Below are 8,982 nucleotides of genomic sequence, written 5' to 3'. Positions count from 1 at the left end.
GGGGAGAGCTGCTCTTAAAGAGGTGAGTCTGAAGGGCCTGGTTGGGTGGGCAGAGCTTTACAACAAGGCGGCAGGAGACGTTCTAGTAAGGCAGGGCAGGGCTGTGGAAGAGAATGCCTCTCCGCGTTCTGTACGAGCCGGCGGCTGGCGTGGTTACCGCACAGGTGTGTGGGGGAGAGCCAGGTGCTGGGAGGGCCAAGGGCACCGGAACCCCCTCCCCCCCGAGGGCAGGCTTCGTGTTTTCACCACTGCTGTGTCCCAGTACTTAGAAAAGTGCCTGGCACATAGTAGGTACTCCTATCTGTTGCCTAAATGAATGAAAAAAGAACAGAGCTGGAAAGTTCAGTTGGGGCCGTCTACGGACGGCCGTGGAACACCAGGCTAAAGAATTTCTGGTTCGTTCCTTCCTTGCAGACCAATGGCGACTTGCCGGGTGTGGGGTGAACCAACCTCATCGTGCTCAAATCGCTCTGCTGGCCGATGTGTGGTGCTTACCAAGCGTGTGCTGATCTGAATGGCTGACCCAGGCCCTGACCCTGAGGGAGCCACGTGGCTCTTAGGAGTCACGAACCAGCTCCAGATTCCCACTGCAGAAACCGAGGTAGAAAAGTCTCTGGCAAGTGTTGATTCAGCGTGGTCAGCAAGCACCGGTCTGCAGGCCCTGAGACCAGACCTGGGAGAGGACGGCTTTCTCCTTCTCTCCTCTCACCCCCAACTAAAGCGGCTTGAGGAGGCTCTGCTCAGATTCAGGCCTGCTGCAGCCCTCAGGGTCCCCACTGTGACTGAGCCCCCAGAAAACCAGGGCCAGGACTCCTACTTAAACATGTGTTAACAGAAGTGCAGTCACGTAAATGCTCTCGTCCCAGCCAAGAGAGCATAACTTGGCGAAGACCTTCTAGAAAGGAATTAGTAGTCACCTGCTTTGACCCAGGAAATCTACTCCTGAGAAACTACCCTCAAAAAATAATTAGATGTTGCGGCACCTGGGTGTGCCAATTTTGGCTCAGGTCATGATCTGGCGGTCGGTGAGTTTGAGCCCCTCATCGGGCTCTGTGCTGACAGCTCGGAGCCTGGAGCCTGCTTCGGATTCTGAGTCTCCCTCTCTCTCTGCCCCTCCCTCGCTTGTGCTCTGGCTCTCTCTTTCTGTCTCTCTCAAAAATAAATAAACTTCATATATATATATATATATATATATATATATATATATATATATAAATGTATGTATAAATATACATTAATATATGTATACAAATACACACACATATATATACATATACACATACATATACATACACACACACACACACACACACATCAGGGGCACCTGGGTGGCTCAGTCGGTTAAGCATCTAACTCTAGATCTCGGCTCAAGTCTTGATCTTGGGGTTGTGAGTCTGGCCCTGTGTTGGGCTCTGCACTGGGTAAGGAGCTTACTTTAAAAAGAAAAAGAAAAATATATATTTGTATATACATTAAAGTGGACTCCATGAAATAAAAACAAAAAGAACAGATGTAAAACCAACACTTAATCTTTGAAATGGTCGACAACATTGATCATTTGCTGTGCCGACCAAGAGAAAAAGGGAAAAGTTACAACTTACCAAAATCAAGAATGAAAGAGGGGACATCACTACATACTCCACCAAAATTATAATATTGTAAGGAAATACCATGGAAAATTTTATGCCAACAGACAGTTAAGAGGGAAAGGACAAACACAAATTTCTAGAAACACAAACGACCAAAACTGACTCAAGAAGAAAGAGATCACCTAAATAGACTTGTACCATGCAAAGAAAGTGAATTTGTAATTTGAAAAACCTCCCACGAAGAAAAGGCCAGGCCCAGAGGGCTTCACATTTAAAGAAGAAATAACACCCATCTGCCACAAACTCTTCCAGAAAATTGAAGAGGAGGGAAGATTTAACAACTTATTCTGTGAGGCCAGAATTAACCCTGATGCCAAAACCAGACAAGGACATCACAAGAAAATAAAACTACAGACCAATATTTCTTATGAATACAGGTACAAAAATTCTCAAAAAAAATTCTAGTAAACTTAACCCAACAACATATAAAAAAGAATTATACACCATGACCAACTGGGATTTATCGCAGGAATGCAAGAAAAAAATCAATTAATGTAACACATCATATCAGTAGAATAAAAACCAAAACCACACAATCAGTAGGTGCAGAGAAATGTATTTGAGAAAATCTAATACTCATTCATGATAAAAGCTCTCAGTAAAGAAGTAACAGAAGGAAACGTTCTCAACCTACTTTACCAAAAACCTATAGCTAACATGATAATTCATGGCCAGAGGCTTTCCCCCTGAGGCTGGTAACAAGGCAAGAATGCTCACTCTCACCATTTTATTCATCTTTCTATTGGAGGATTTGTCCAGTGCAATCAAGCAAGAAAATGAAACAAAAGGCATCTAGGCTGGAAGGAGAAAAGCAAAACTGTCTGCGTAAGCAGACAACACGACTGTGAAGACAGAAAATCCTAAGAAACGCACATACACACGCTCACACACACTACTAGAAGTTATAAACAAGCAAGGTGACAGCTTAAAGCTCAATGACAAAGATCCATTAACAATCCAACAATGAGGGATGCCTGGGTGGCTCGGTCGATTAGGAGTCCGGCTCTTGGTTTCAGCTCAGGTCATGATCTCATGGTTTGCGAGTTTGAGCCCCGTGTTGGGCTCTGTGCTGACAGTGTGGAGCCTGCTTGGGATTCTCTCTGCCCTTCCCCTATTCAGGCGTGTGTGTGTGTGCACTTTCTCTCTCTCTCTCTCTCTCTCTCTCTCTCTCTCTCTCTCTCTTTCTCTCTCTCTCTCTCTCTCTCTCACACACACACACACTCAAAATAATAAATAAATATAAACAATCCAACAATAAAATTATAAAAGTAGGGTGCCTGGATGGCTCGTTGGTTAAGCATCCGACTGTTGGTTTCAGCTCAGGTCATGATCTCATGGTTTGGGAGTTCGAGCCCCACAAGGGGCTCTTCACTGACAGTGTGGGGCCCGCTTGGGATTCTCTCTCTCTCTCCCTCTCTCTCTGCCCCTCTCACACACTCTCTCTCAAAATAAATAAACTTTGGAAAATAGAAAAATTCCAGGGGCGCTTGAGTGGCTCAGTCGGTTGAGCATCCGACTTCGGCTCAGGTCATGATCTCACCGCTCGTGGATTCGAGCCCCACGTCGGGCTCTGTGCTGACAGTTCAGAGTCTGGAGTCTGCTTTGGATTCTGTGCCTCCTCTCTCTGCCTGTCCCCCACTTATGCTCTGTCTCTCTCTGTCTCTCAAAAATAAATAAAATGTAAAAAATAATAATAATAATAAAATAAATAAATAAATAAATAAATAAATAAAACTACAAAAGCAATGTGACTCACGATGGCATCAAAAAGCATAATGTATTTGGGAATAAATCAAACAAAAGAAGCACAAGTCCTATACACCAAACACACCCCTGAAAGAAACTAAAGATTTAAATGAATGGGAAGATGTTCTATGTTCACAGGTTGGAGGGCCCAGTGTTGGTAAGTTGGCAATTCTCTTCGAAGGGAACTGTATGCACAATGCAGTCCCTATCAAAATCCCAGCAGGCCAGTTTTGCAGAAATTGACAAGCTAATCCTAAAGTTTATATTCTGGAAAGAGCCCAGACTAGCCAAAACTATTTTGAAAAAGAAAAGGTCGGAGGACTCACGCTTCCTGATTTTAAAACTTATTACAAATAAGTTACGATGATTAAGACAGTATAGGACTTGCACACACACATAGAGAGAACAGTGGAACGGAATCAGGAACCCAGAAATAAACTCTTACATTTGTGGTCAATTGAATTTCAGCGAAGATGCTAAAGAAATTCAATGGTGGGAAAGACCGGTTTTTCAACAAATGGCGCCGGGAAAATATCCACGTGCCAAAAGATGAATTTAGATCCTTACTTCACGTCATGCACAGAAAATAATTCAAAATAGATCCTAGACATAAGTATAAGAGCTTCAACTATAAAAATTTTAGGAATAAGGGCACCTGGGTGGCTCAGTCAGTTAAGCGTCTAACTTCCGCTCAGGTCATGATCGCACGGTTTGTGAGTTCGAGCCCCGCGTCGGGCTCTGTGCTGACAGCTCGGAGCCTGGAGCCTGCTTCGGATTCCGTGTCTCCCTCTCTCCCTGCCCCTCCCCTGCTCACACTCTGTCTTTCTCTCTATCTCAAAAATAAACACTAAAAAAAATTCTAAAACAATTTTTTAGGAATAAACATAGGATAAAACATTTGTGATCTCGGGCTGGGCAAATAGTTCTTAGATACAACACCAAAAGGCGCAAGTAGCCAAAGAAAAAACCTGCTGGACTGACTTCCTCAAAATCAAAAACTTTTGTGCTTCAAAAGACGCCACTAGGAAAATGAAAAGACAAGCCACAGGCTGGGAGAAAGCGTTTGTCAATCCTACACCTGACATGGGACGCGGACCCGGAACACATAAAGAACTCTCCCAACTCAACAAAAAGACGAAACAACCCAGTTTTAAAATCGGCAAAATATTTGAGGAGACGCTTCACCAAAAAAGATACACAAACAGCTCGTGAGGCGTTAGGGGAACGCGGATTAAAACCGCTTCCCACTGAGATATCACTTCACGCAGACTAGAATGGCCACAGTTTTCAAAACCTGCGGTAAATACAGGTGTATGTGGCCGCTGGGAACATAAACTGGAAACACTTCCTCAAAAGAACTGCTTGTTGGTCTCTTAAAAAGTTACACACAATTTTCCCACACAGCCCAGGATTTCCCCCGTGAAAATGTGCTCGAGGGAAATGAAAAGATATGGCTGTACCAAAAGTGGTTCATGAATGTTCACGGCAGCGTTATTCATAATGGCCCAAATGGAGAAAATCTAAATGCTCTTCAAACCCCAACGTTCTCTGTCCATACGTGGGGGTGATAATATTCAACAATAAAAGGGAACGAACTGCTGATTCATGCTCACAACATGGGTGAACCTCAAAACGTTATGCTAAGTGCAATACACCAGATTCAGAAGACTCCAGACAGTATAATTCCGTTTGTACGAAATGTCCGGAAAAGACGGTAAGCAGATCACGGCTGCCTGGGGGACAGGAGTAGAAGGGGGGAGTGATAGCAAACGGACACGAGAGATCCTTTGAGGTGATGGAAATGCCCTACGCTTGGTGGTTGCACCGCTCTGTAAATTTACTGAAAAGTTTTGAATTGTGCAGTGAGGGCAGGTGACTTTCATCGTATGTGAATTATATCTCAATGAAGCTGTTAAAAAATGTAGTCACGAGGGGCACCTGGGTGGCTCCGTCGGTTGAGCATCTGACTCTTGATTTCGGCTCCGGTCATGGTCTCATGGTTCGTGAGATTGAGCCCCATGCTGGGCTCTGTGCTGACAGCTCAGAGCCTGCTTGGGCATCTCTCTCTCTCCCTCTCTCTCTCTCTCTGCCTCTCCCTCCCTTTCAAAATAAATAAACCTAAAAAAAAAAGAAAAGAAGAGAAAGACTGAAAGAGTACGTACCAAAATGATAAGTTCTTTTGTGTTTGGGCAATAGGGTCCAATAGATAATTAAATAGATAATCCAATAGATAATCAAAAAAATTTTTTTTCAATGTTTATTTATTTTTGAGAGACAGAGACAGAGCATGAGCGGGGAGGGCCAGAGAGAGAGGGAGACAGAGAATCTGAAGCAGGCTCCAGGCTCCGAGCCATCAGCACAGAGCCCGACGGGGGGCTTGAACCTACAAACCGTGAGACCACGACCTGAGCTGAAGTTGGACACCCAATCGACTGAGCCACCCAGGCCCCCCCTTTCTAAAAAATTATTTTTTCAATCACAAATGATTTGTATTTCCTCCTTTATTCTTTTCTGTATTTTCTAAAAGTTCTAGAATGGGCCCGCAGCTCTTGCTTAATCAGCAAGTGTGTGTGTGTGTGTGTGTGTGGGTGTAGTCCAATGTGAGGCAAAACTTGCTGTTTGCTTTGGTGAGAGAAGCTGTCATTTTACTGTCGCCAGATCCTTCTCCAGCAGGAAAAGCAAGCATGTGTCCTGTATTCTGGGCAGAGGCCCCAGAGTCAGCCTGCACAGTTACACGCGCAGAGGAGTCACAGGCCATTCCTGGATGTAATCCTTGAAACCCAGAGTGCAAGGGTCGCGGCAGAGGTGAGGGGGTGGGCAAATTCATAAACAGCGGGAGAGGCCTCCTGGAAGAAAAGAGAGGCCTTGACCTCTTCGCTTTCACATTTTTTAAGAAAAAGTGTCACCCACTGTACCCTGTATCACAAAAGCACAAATTCCAAGTGAACAACTCAATGCACTTTCACAAGGTGAAACTGACGCCTGGAGCAAGAGACAGAATATTCCAGAAGCCACCTCGTGCCCCGCCCAGTCACTAACTCCCCCAAGGGTAACCTGCCTTCTGACTTCTTACGTGGCAGAGCCCTCCTCATTGTCTCCGAACTCCGTATGTGTTAACAACACGCACCACGCTGTCCGGGGCCCAGCTGCACACTCGTGGCCTCGCACACGCCGGTAGGAGAATCGGCAATTTGGTCTGGTTGCCGTGCCCTATTGCATCATTGGAATACACTTCAGCTCTGGGGTAGACGTTGGGGTTACTTGCAGCTTGACTCCTGTGAGTACTCTTCCCCCCCTTCTGTGCACATGTGGGTACGCTGCTGTGGGCATGGCCTCGGAGCGGAATTGCCGGACCAGTGGCCAGCTTCTGTTTAGCGTCAGTAGATGGGGCTAAACCACTCCCCAGAGTGATTGTGCCCATTTTCACCTCCCACCAGCAGTGATGACAGTTCTGGCCGTCCTGCCTTGTTGCCAACACCAGGTATTGTCTGTCTTAGCCAAGTAGCCGCCATGTCGGGTGTGCAGTGCTATATTGTGGGGTTTTTTTTAATGTTTATTTTTGAGAAAGAGAGAGAGAGAGCGAGAGAGAGCGCAGGGGAGAGGCAGAAAAGAGAGGGAGAGAGAAAGAATCCCAAGCAGGCTCCACACTGTCAGCATGGAGCCTGATGCAGGGCTCAAACTCATCAACCGTGAGCTCTTGAGTCTGATGCTTAACTTACCGAGCCACCCAGGTGCCCCCCACATTCTGGTTTTGTTGCATGTGCCCATGGCTGTTGAAGTAGAGCACAATTTCATGTGCCTACTGGCCACTGGATTTAGTCTTTGGTGAAGACCCCGTTCAAGTCCTTTGACCATTTTTCTGTTGGCTTGTCTGATTATTAGTGGTTTGTGAGAATTTAAAAAAAATATATTCCGAGTACATGTATTTTCTCAGAAGTATGTATGGCAGGTAACTTCTACCCTGTGGCTGGCCTTTACCCTCTCACAATGGTGAATGGCAACTTAACTGATGAATGGCAGTTCTTAATTTTCGTAAAGTCCTACTCACTAGTTTCTTCTCTTTATGGTTAGCACTTTCTGTGCTTTGCCTAAGAAATCTTTGTTAATCTAGGTATTTATACAAAGGATCCAAAAATGCTGATTCAAAGGGGCACATGCACCCCAATGTTTATAGCAGCACTATCGACAATAGCCAAAGTATGGAAAGAGCCCGAATGTCCATCAACGGATGGATGGATAAAGAACATGTGGTGTATAGACACAGTGAAATATTACTCAGCGATCACAAAGAATGAAATCTTGCCATTTGCAACAACGTGGGTGGGACTAGAGCATATTACGCTAAGTGAAATAAGTCAGAGAAAGATAAATATCATATGATTTCACTCACATGTAGAACTTAAGAAATAAAACAGATAAACATAGGGGAGAAGGGAAGGAAAAATAAGATAAAAACAAAGAGAGAGGCAAACCATAAGAGACTCTTAAATACGGAGAACAAACTGAGGGTTGTTGGAGGGAGGTGGGGGGGGGGATGGGCTAGAAGGGTGACGGGCATTAAGGAGGACACTTGTCAGGATGAGCGCTGGGTGTTGTATGTAAGTGATGAATCACTAAATTCTGCTCCTGAAACCAATATCACATCCTACGTGAACTAACTTGGATGTAAATAAATTTTTTTTAAAAAAGAAAGAAATCTTTGCTAATCCCAAGACCATGAGGATGCTCCCCTATTCTCTCTTCTAGAGGCTTTGTTGTTTCCCCTTTCCTATTTAGTCTCCAGTCCACCTGGAATCGATTTCTGGAAGTGTGTGGGGTGAGGCCAGGGACGTTCAACATCCCCAGACCCTCCGAGGGTGGGAGAGACTTCTCTACAGCTGGAGGCAGAAGGTCTGGCCCTTTTGCACTGAGTCCTGAGGCTCTGGGGCAACTGCTCAGCTGACTAATTTAAATACTGAAAGGAGAAGTGGCTGAGGAAGTGGGTCACAGCAGTAACATATACAAATAAGCGAATCATTTTTTCAGGCCATCAAAATAGCGTGTTTTCATGCAGCTTAGCCGGAACTTCGGCAGAAGAGGCATTCTCCACGCCTGGCCTATCGAGTGAACAGTGCTTTGGAAAATGCTATTCTGGGCGAGTTTCCACTACGCAGCACAGGCCAGACCTCCCTCAAAGTGCTCCTTGTCAGTGTTGAGTAAAAGGCTGCCTTCCAGAACTTTCCACATGGTCTACCAAGGAAGTGACCGAGAAATTGAAGCCTTGCTCTCCTTTGAACAAAAGCCTTCTTCCAAGAGCCGTACTTGCTCTTGTCCCACGTCAGCTCTTATGATCGACTAAAAAGGGGAAGATCCTACCCAGTGCATAGTCACTGGGGGCAGCAGGAGAGTAGGGTCATTCCATTCATTCTCTCCTCTCCCACCACCTGGGGGCCCACCTTTCTCTTAGGTCACAAAAGCCCAGAGGAGACGTTCTATTCTGGTAGAAAGTGAGTAGGTCTTAGAATGGATTTTCCTGGGATGATTCTTCCCTCTGTCATTTCCTGCTAACTATGAGACTCTGGGCATGTTCCTAATCCTTAGCCTCAGC

Source organism: Panthera pardus, unplaced genomic scaffold, assembly GCF_024362965.1.
Source record: "Panthera pardus isolate Hobbes unplaced genomic scaffold, ASM2436296v1 HiC_scaffold_26, whole genome shotgun sequence".
Taxonomy (NCBI): Eukaryota; Metazoa; Chordata; class Mammalia; order Carnivora; family Felidae; genus Panthera; species Panthera pardus.
The sequence above is the reverse complement of the archived record's forward strand: the minus strand, read 5'-3'. Positions refer to the sequence as shown.